This window comes from Stomoxys calcitrans, chromosome 4 (genome assembly GCF_963082655.1).
Source record: "Stomoxys calcitrans chromosome 4, idStoCalc2.1, whole genome shotgun sequence".
Taxonomy (NCBI): domain Eukaryota; kingdom Metazoa; phylum Arthropoda; class Insecta; order Diptera; family Muscidae; genus Stomoxys; species Stomoxys calcitrans.
In genome coordinates, this window is record NC_081555.1 from 32,168,646 (window position 1) to 32,179,320 (window position 10,675).

At 38.8% G+C, this 10,675-nt stretch overlaps 1 protein-coding gene across 2 annotated transcripts in view; it reads right to left on the minus strand.

The window, feature by feature from the left end:
* The window catches only part of LOC106084534 (serine--tRNA ligase, mitochondrial), a 68,576-nt gene extending 57,905 nt beyond the window's left edge, over positions 1-10,671 (minus strand). The window contains exons 1-2 of one of the 2 annotated variants that reach the window (XM_059368001.1): positions 10,586-10,671; positions 9,698-9,745 (exon numbers count right to left, since the gene is read on the minus strand). The gene's annotated coding sequence lies outside the window, so the exon portion shown is untranslated. Of the gene's footprint in view, positions 1-2,474; positions 2,572-9,697; positions 9,746-10,585 lie in introns of those variants that run through there. The other variant, XM_013248272.2, reaches the window with a different exon arrangement.
* Between the last annotated feature and the right edge of the window lie 4 nt (positions 10,672-10,675).

The following is a 10,675-nucleotide window of genomic DNA, read 5'->3' on the forward strand; positions in this document are numbered from 1 at the left end:
GCAGCGACAGGAGCCTCAATATTATCGGTTATGGGTCCATCGTCGGACTGGGTTGGGTCTCTCGCCCCTGCACTGGCTGTTCTTTAAGTATTAGGATCTTTTCTTATCATAGTCTTTCCAATATTGAGAGAGGCGGTGATTGTTGGGCGGTATTGAATCACCTGCACAGCCTGATGTCTCAATATGGGGATTTTTGACTATCCTAGTCTTTCCAATCATGAAAAAGACAGTATTGCTCCAGTAGTGTGCCATGCCTTTAGTCTTAGCCAAGTTTGTCACGGAGACTTGATCAATGCCAACCATAAGAAGAGTTCCTTCCTCCTTCTCCTTCCTGTGAAAGACCTCCCACTTCTCTGCGATCAAACCTTGGTTTTGCTTGCCCTAGAATCCCAACATGCGCTCCGTCGCTAATTTGACGGTATCAATATATTCGCAGCTCATCATTTGTATGGGTGGACCCTCTTCAAAGTTCCACACTAATTAAACAACAATTTGTGTTTTTCATGGAGAAGGGTAAGTATTAACCGAAATGTTGCATGCGGTGTTCTGATATGACTTCCAACAACTGCGTCAAGTACGGTCGAAATCGGTCTATAAACTGATATAGCTCATATATAAACCGATCGCGCGATTTGACTTCTTGAGCCCTTACAGGCCGCAATTTTTTTCCAATTTGGCTGAAATATTGCATGTAGTGTTATGATTTCCAACAACTGTGCCAAGTACGGCCAAAATCAGTCCAAAACCTGATATAGATCCCATGTAAACCGGTCTCTCGATCATCCTTGTTCGGTTTCTAGAAGCTTTAATTTTTGCTGGTTTGACAGAAGTTTGGTTCGTAGAATAAAATTATGCCCTACAACTTATTTTTTTTTAATTTTTAGCAGAATCCATGGTTGTGGGTTCCCAAAATTCGGCCCTGCCGAATTTAGCAATTTGAAATTTTAGCCGAGGATTGACTTCGTATTTTGCAATTTAGAAATTTGTTTGTAAAAACAGAAAAAATGTTTGCTGAAACAACAGAAAGTCTGTGGAAAATGGGGTAGCAGTAATTTGTTGCTAAAACAGCAAACATTTCCTGCTGTTTGCAAATGGCAAAAAGTTAAAAAAAGCAAAAAAATTTCTTTAAATTTTTTAACGAATTTAAATAATAGCAAACAAAATAAGTACTTATATTACATTCATGCTATTAAGCAAAAAATGAACCCCTAAAGTTGTAATTTTTTATTAACACATAGCAATTGCCTCAAATGTTGTTTAAAAGTTCAAAAATTTATTATGGATTCATTCAAAAGCTTACAACCTCTTTTTTTATTTCTTGATGGACTACCTTCATCCTAGCAATTAAGAGTTAGGTTGGGTTTAGGCTATAATGTTTTTGGATCGAAATTTAACGACACAATCCTTGATATCTGCTGGGGATCTGCATGCTACACATGATCTAACAACACCAATCACCTAACTACATACCAAGCAAAATTGTATTATCTAACTAGGGACCACTCCATCGGAGGCAGATATGATGCTGCAACCAAAAATAGAATATATTCGAGGAAGAATAATTCCAGAATAAAAATTGTCTTGTATACTCGCAGCGATCATGCCTACAACAGCAACAACAACAACAGTACTTGCGTTTGATCGCGTTTATAATAATTGTCTTCTAATTCTGAAAATATTAACAAAATAGATCTAAAATCAATTACCCCTTCCCATTATAAAACTTGTCTGTCCGTCTTGTGAATAGAAATATTGCAAAATTACTTGAAATTGGGGTTATACATGTTGCATACCGTGTAATTTGTAAATCAAAATGGTAGCCAGAACATAAGACTAAGAATACATACTACACCCAATGCCAGCTATGGATTGTGGTATGTCCAATGGATTCCCCCACCTCCAAAGGTGTTCTTTGGATTATTTTGTTCTTAGTGGGGATCATGGAAATGTTTTTTTAATCTCAAATGTGTTTATATGACCCGAATATTTTTGGGCCGACATTATTTGACCAAACGGGAGAAGGGGAATTCTATGGTTTTGAAGAACACAACAACAACAAAGAAGAAATTATCACGGCTATCGGATACCGAAAGTGCCACAAAACAAGCCATCGTTTTAATCAAACCTTGTTGTTGTTGGTGTTGAGGCAATATGGGCGAACTCCACTGTTCGAGGTAGTACTTACTTACGTACATACATACCTACATACTATGTGTGAATGTTCACAGACAAACAATCGTACATACAAACGTATACAAATATTTGTACAACAACTGACAGCCGATACTGCCAGACAGTATGTCGCCAAGTAACTTGTAGTCTGAGTGCATGTGGAATACACGGCCAACACACCGACACACTAATACACCCAACCTCACGCTGTCATATGTGCATGTGTAGTAGTTTTTATGGAGTGCGATGGTGAGCCGAAGTAATAATAACAACAACAACAATAATGCTTGAAGACTACTCACCGACTGCTTGACTGCTTGTTCGGCGAGGGAGGTTAGGGGGTCCGGGAACTAAACAATCGAACAATGCTATGGCGTTCCATTGCCGCCGACAAACGATGGCACCAAGAGAATAGTAATGAACGTATTCACATACACACGTTCCCACACACATCCATACATATGCACACACATTCTTGAGCACAAAATCAAAACCTGCCTGTAGAAACTGTACTAAATTCTATGTAAACTTGGGTATCGCGTATCGCTCGCTCTTATAAATCTGTGTGCCTGTGTATGATGGCAACCCGTGATTTCTCTTTTTTTTCTGTGTGGGGACGACGTTTGCATTGGTGTGTCCGTGCAATCTGTATCGTATGCAATGCAATGCAATGCTATGGAACATGCCAATCAATATTTAAGGAGCATATATCCCCATACACCCATACTCGCGCAACCATATAGTCAGCGGTACCCTTAAGACCCTCGCTCGCCCTTCTCACTCCCCGTAGCAAGTAATAATATAGTAGGTAGGTATATAACACAATGCAGAATTTTATGCATGTTAGGCGATTTTTATCTGAAAAGCTTGCATTTAGCCCAAAAATTCATCATAAGCCATTGTGGCGCCAATATTTTCCATAAAGCAAACCAAATGTGGCCAACGACTGAAAAAGTGCCCGCCATGATTCTCAATGCTGAAGACTGTGCTGCTGTTTAAATGGAAATCGCTTACCGCATCAATGAGACCCATAAATATGACACTCAGCGAAAATGGCAAAAAATGGCGCAATACTTGTCTGGGTCATCTTATGTTGGTGTATTATGAACGATGGTTCAAGCTCGCATACTAATTTTAAAGCAGATAAAACCAATAAACCTTTAACCAACCACAATATATACCTTATAAATGTAACCACATTAAAGGTACCTACAAAAACCTCTCATTGCTTCATTCAATTTAAGCTGAATGATACGGACCGGACATTTGCGAAGTGTGAAGGCGTCTTGCGCAGATCTCTAATATGTGCATAAGTAATAGGGTTTTTTCAAGGACGCTACAAAAGTAGACCTATAGGTCTAGACAGCAAACGACACCATATGTTTTTCTACTCTTTTGACATTTTTTTTCAGTAAGGTTTGCATTTGACATTTCTCTTTAATACACGAGCCAACAAAGAGTCGAAATTATTATTAAAATTTACTATCAAAATTCTCAAAAGTCTCAACGTTAAGAGCGCTACGATGAGGCTCATGAGGCTGAATGGCTTCATCAATAAGCAAAATATGCATTATTGGTCGGACAGCAATCCACACGTACTCCTTGAGTCATCACTGCATCCCGAAAAATTACGGTTGTTGCGGTTTGTGGGCCGGCGGCATCATTGGGTGATACTTCTTCTGTGACGATCAAGACCGGCACGTCACTGTGAATACCGTTCAATGAGATAATTTATGGCGCCAATTGGATGATATGGATTTGGAGGACAAGTGGTTCCAACAGGATGGCACCACAAGCCACACAGCGAATGTTACAATCAATTTATTGGAGAACGTGTTATATGACGAAATGATCCAGTCTATTAGCCGGACTTCCTTTTTATGCAGAGTCCAAACGTCGTGCCGCATGGCGACAACACTTGTTGAGAAGTTTTAACATGGCAGGATACTTCACAAATGCATCCAGCATTAGTAAGAGGATAATTACCGCTGAATATTTTTCTGTTGTTTAAACCGGGATTTGAACCCACACGAATCCATAAAAAAACGTTTCCAGCGGTGGTTATCCCCTCCTAATGCTGTCGACATTTGTGAGGAACTTGCCAATTGAAAAAATGGTATGAGATCCATGTAAAAACTTCTCCCAAAGACGTGTCGCACTGCGTCACGCCGTGTGGACTCGGCAATAAAAAGTAGCCCCTTATTTATGAGCTAAAGGCTTGAATCGGACGGCACTCATTTTTACTGCAAAAATACTCGAGCAGATCTAATTTCATTCGTAGATGTGTTGGCCAAGGGCAATAGTATCGATGAACTGTATATGCGAATAAATAGCATATCCATGACCTGGGGGAATTATTTAGTCGTCGAAAACTTAAACGAGAGCACTCTCAATGGACCTAGAGGTTTACGTGGCAGTCATCAGTCTCACTAGACGTTTTCGTCCATTATGATAACACAGGAACAGGAGAAGGAAGATGCCTTATAGTTCCTACTATTGAACCATCCAGATCGCTTTAAAAACCCCAACATCTTGCCTATCTTCACATTCACTAAATCAAACAAGTTCTCAAAGAAATGAGAACCTAAAGTGATACTCCTTCTGACTGCCAGTGCGGGACACACACAGTAGATGCTCTATAGTCTCTTCTTCCTAGACGTCTTCACAGTTTGTGCAAAAGTCGTTACTTGCAACTTTCAGTCTGTCAGCATGTTTTCCGTCTGGGATGTCTGTTCTTGCCATTAACGGCAAAGCGGCAGACCTCTTCAAGTCTAGATTAGATCACATAATTTTGGAATGTTGAAATTTTTTTGCATTTTAGAACGCTTAATCATTGAATAAATATGTTGCATTCTGCCTCTTTTAGTTCCGTGATTCAGATTGAATGACGGCACCGCATATTTTAATAAAAGGCGATAGTAAGCGGCGATAAGATTAACCGTTTAGCTAATCGGAGATAACATTCTTCTCCATACAAACTAAGCGATAAAATCCGCCTTTTCGGTAAATAAAACACAGCTATTATATCTTAGCCATTCCACCGCTTCTTTAATTGCAAGAATCTCCGCGTGATACACCCTACAGTGGTTGAGTTACCTTCTCGATATGACTAGTCCTAGTTCTTCAGAATACACCCCAAAGCCCAAATGGTCGTCTAGTATGGAAACATCCGTATAGAAGTCTATGTCACTTATTTACCAGGCATATCGTAGTGCGAATCGGTTGTATCAGGAATAGTGGTACACGATGTTCCCGGTAATGTGTAATCCACACTGCCTGGAACATCGGGCATTCTATTAAGGATAACTAAGCAGTGGTCGCAGCGTTTAGGCTAGCTACAATGTCCAGAGGCAAAGTGTAGTATAAAATTTAGTGCATCAGATTGCATAGTCCTTAGGTTCAAGAAAATATAAGTCAGGAAAGTCAAAAGTCAAAATTCTTAATTGTTTTTCATACCACCCACTAGGTTGGTCTCCACTTAAATGCCAGTGTCTGTTAGCCGCGAAAGCCGAGCAGTGACATAGGAAATGTTCCAACGTCTCATCATCTTCCCCGCATGCCCTACACATGCTATCACTTGCCGCGCCGATTTTGCATAAGTGAGCTCGTAGTCCTGTGTCCCTCTTATGATACAGAAAGCTATACTGACCTGCTTCTTATTTCCTTTCTGCAATAGCCTTTTCACGATCCGAGTCTCCCCATAGGATTTTCGTCGTCCTACCGGTTGTTTCGCTGTTCTACAGTGTAACATGCGCTCGCGGCAGTTGACACCAGTTCTCTGGCCTTCACCATAGAGCTGGCAAACTATCGATATTCGCTAACATCGATATTTTCGATGTTTCTAATAATAAATATCGATAGTACCGATACTATCGTTTATTTTCTATCATTTCTATTAAATAGAAAATGAGAAGTAAAAATCAGGACACCGGTTTATATAGGAGCGATTTCAATACATAGACCGATTATAACCGACTTTAACAAAATTTTAGCCCTAGCAGATGAAAATTGCGCCCTCTATAGTCTCAATAAGTAAAATCAGAAGATGTTGTAACGAAACTATATCAGGTTATGGGTCGATTCGAACTATACTTGAAATACTTAACAAGAAGGGTGATTGAAAAATGTACGATTGGTAGACATTCAAGATTGGATCGCTAATGTTTTGTTCAATTAAACAAATAGTGGAACTTTGACGATAGTGTCGATAGGAAAAATATAAAAAAGAATATTCAGTTAAAAACTAAAATATCGAGTGTCATCGATATTTTGCCAGGTCTACTTCACCGACAAATCGTCTGTTCTTTCATTCCCCCTTACTATGGCCCGGCATTCAAACGATGCGGATCGTGCCATCCTCAGAGAAGGCGTTAATCTGCTTCTTACACTCCAAGACTGTTCGTGACCTTACCGTTGTGGTTGTTATTGCCCTGATGGCTAGTTTACTGTCCGCAAAGATGTTCATACTCGACGTCCTCACGTTAGCACTACACCACTTCACGCATTTCATGATGGCCCGGATCTCCGCCTGCAGGGCCGTATTATGGTCAGGAAGTCTAAAACAGATCTCAGTCCCTGGGTTTTCAATGTACAACCCCAGGCCCACTCTGTCCTCTAGCTTTGATCCATCCGTGTAACCTGATGGCAATACGAGGGTTCCGTCAATCCGTGACTGTGCCGCTGGCGGCAGTACCTAGCCCACGACCTCAAGTGCCGCCTCAGGTATCCGATCGAAAATCTCTTCCATTCCTTCCAGGTTTCCTATCGTCGCCTCGATTATACCGCAATAGTATGATACCCATACATATTAAGTCTTACTTAATATGTATGGCTATGGGTCGGATATCTAATATAGTCTCCAGTGCCCTAGTGGGCGTGATCCTCATCACTCTTCCTATGCCAAGACAACATGTTCTCTGAATCAGTTGTATTATCTCTACGCTGCTCTTTTTCTCTATCGCAGTCCTCCAAACTATAGTTGTAAGTAAGTATTGGTCTAATCAATCTCATGTAGAGCCAGTACACTATACTCGAATTCAGGCCCCGAAATCTACAATATATAGGGCCAACATCTGTGAGCTTTCTTGGTAAGCTCCTGAATGTGACACTTCCAATTCAGTTTTCTGTCCCAGATCACACCTAAGTATTTGACCTTGTCAGATATCGAGTTCTTTTTGTTGAGAAAACGTGGTGCGTCAAATTAACCCACCTTCGTCTTCCTCGTGAACAGGCATATTTCAGTCTTCTCTGGGTTAACATTGAGACCGCTAAGTCTAGCCCAGTCGCATGCTATCTGCGAGACCCTTCGGTCCTTCTGCATAGATGATTTTCATCCTTACCCATTAGAAGTATTATAACAACGTCTGCGTAGAAGACTGGTTCAAATCCGTCCTTAGTCAGCATCCGTTATTTATAGTCGTCACTCATAGGAGTAGCTATAAAACGCCCCCTATGACATGCCCTGTGTAACTTTCTCCCTTTTATGCACAACCTCGTGCAGTGCAGTCTCTACCGAGCTTCCCTTGACATAGACATGCTGTTTGTATTTGAGCAGTTCGCTGGCTGTCCTACTCTTTATAATGGTATCCACAATGCGTTCCATGGTGTCACATAACATGCCTTGTCGGGCTTGTCTCCTACCAGGCTTTCGGAGATGGGCTTCAAATAGTCGACCTCCTTCTATAGTAACGCAGGAAATATTCTATCAGTCTCTATCGTAAAACTTGACATTTTTGAGTTTATACGTACTCCGAACGTTTTGACATACGAGCGCTATTTGTGTTGTTTACAGTAACTTAAAAGATTCATCTCGACCAAAAAATAGAATTAAATCGTAAACATTTTCGTGCGATTATTTTTTACAACTTTCGACGTGGATTATATTTTTGGCGATGAAGCTCCATCAAGGACCATTGTTTACCGATATTATGGTGAATTCAACCGAGGTCGTAGTTCACACCAAGACGAATTTCGTGAAGGTCGTCCAAAATCAGTTGTTGTTCCGAAACTATTGATGCTGTGAGCCAACTGATATTGCAAGATTGTCATTAACCTATCGTGAGATTGAGAAAACCTTAGGCAATAATGGGAACAGCATACATTCAATATTGCATGAAAATTTAACCGGCAATAAAAGTAGTTCGTGTGGATCCCACACAATTTGTCAATCACCCAAAAAAAGGCTTGTGTCGATTGGTCTAAAGAAATGCTCCAAAAATACGATCGCGTTGAGCGGGCCAAATAGTAGATATAGCTGCCATATAGACCGATCTGTCGATTTTGGTTATTAAGCCTTTAAAAGCAGCACCAATTACCCGATTTCGCTGAAATTTGAAACAGAGAGTTGTATTAAGCCGGAGATGATTCATATCGGACACCGTTTCAATATAGCTTACATATAGAGCGATCTACCGATTTAGGTGAAAATTTTAAATTTGAAATAGAGAGTTGTTTTAAGCCTCCCGCTCATTTCGTGATTCCATTTGTAAAACCTCTAAATATTCGTCTAAGACCCCATAATGTACGCTAACTTTCGAAGGAGTAAAGCTGCCATATAAACCTATTTCCCGAATAAACATCTTGAGCTTCTAGAGGGCACAATTCTTATCCAATAAGTAAAGCTAGGCGCTTGAAATTGTCACAAATATCCCAACCGATCTGCACTAGTAGAACCGATTTGCACTAGTAGATTACATTGGAAATGAGCCATATCGTTCCAAGTTTTGATATAGCTGCCATATAAACCGACCTAGGGTCTTGACTTGTTAAGCCCCTAGAGGGCGCAATTCTTATACGATTGGGCTAAAAGTTTGCATGAGGTGCTTCGTGTTCAAACAACTGTGTTAAGTGTGGTTCAAATCGGTCCATAACCTGATTTAGCTGCCATATAAACCGATCTGGGATCTTGACTTTTTCAGCCTATAGAAAGCGCAATTATTATCCGATGTGGCTGAAACTTTGCGTGAAGTATTTTGCTTTGTCTCGTACCAACTATGCCAAGTACGTGTTAAATTTGTTCATTACCTGATATAACTTCCATATAAACCGATCTCCCGATTATACTTCCTAAGCTCTTAGATGACGCAATTCTTAACCGATTTGGCTGAAATTTTGTACAGCAATTTCTCCTATGACCTTCGACATGCGTGTCCAATATGGTCTGAATCGATCTATAGCATGATACAGTTCCCATATAAACCGATCTCCCGATGTTACTTCTTGAGCCCCTAAAGGGCACAATTCTTATCCGAATTGGCTGAAATCTACATCTTCTACATTCAATTCATTTATGGTCCGAATCGGATCATAACTTGATATTAGCTTCAAGAGCACAGCAATTCTTATCCATTATCCTTTGTTTGTTTAAAAAGAGATACCGGGCAAAGAACTAGATAAATGCGATCCATGGTGGAGGGTATATAAGATTCCGCCTGACCGAAATTTGCACGATTTTACATGTTCTTATATATTTATATGCTATAGGGTGTCAAAAGGTCTGCTTTGCCCAACATTAGTCTATACTTACATGTCTTCATACGATTTGTATGGAGTCAGCACCAGATTCGAGCATTGGCTACACAGAAAAAAATAAAAATCATTTTCAAAAACAAAATTAGTTGATTTAATTAATATTTTAATTGAAACTGCTTCAATCACGAAAAAGATAATGTCAATCGCCGTTTTTGAAAAATTAATTGAAAACATTTTCAATTAAAAAACTACATATTCAATTAAAAAAATGATTGAAATAAATTTAAAAAAATTAATAAAATTTTCAATTAATTTTTTTAATTGATCCAATTATTTTTTCTTAAGCACCATATTACGTGTGTTTAAGTAAAATCAATTAAACGATATATTGCAGATATGTGCTGAATTTCATTGTATTTCTTTCCAGCGAAAATCAGATGTTCTGAATAGAATTTCAGTGCAAAATTGTCCCGGATAGTTGTCGATAAAAATAACTTAATTTGTGCTATATGGTACTAAAATAAAACACAACAAGGCGTTTAAGGTCTATGACTAATTCGATATTCAAACATTTTTAGATTCATCTTCTATTGAAAACTATTTCAATAAATTTTTAATTGAAAATTTAAAAAATTAAATTACAATTGTGATTGAAAAGCGTTTCAGATTCGATTAAAAAATTAATTGAATACATTTTTAAATTGAAAGTGGCAAAAATTTTAATCACGACTGTAATGAAAGTTAATTATTATTCAATTAAAAAAATGATTGAACTAATTAAGTTTTTATTAAAAATTATTTTTCCAAATATGTATTTTTATGAAAAATTTTTCGCGATTTTTTTTCTGTGTATTATGATGGGGTGGTGTGGGGATATACGTTTTGTGCGTTTTTTAAAGTTGTCTACAAAATAACATAAATAAATAATATTTATTGTACTTACGCTAAAGACAAATTGTCAACTGCTCGAAGGAGTGTAATTCTTGATTGTAGTTCAACGTTTTAAACTCATTTAATTTTGGGTCCATTGGAA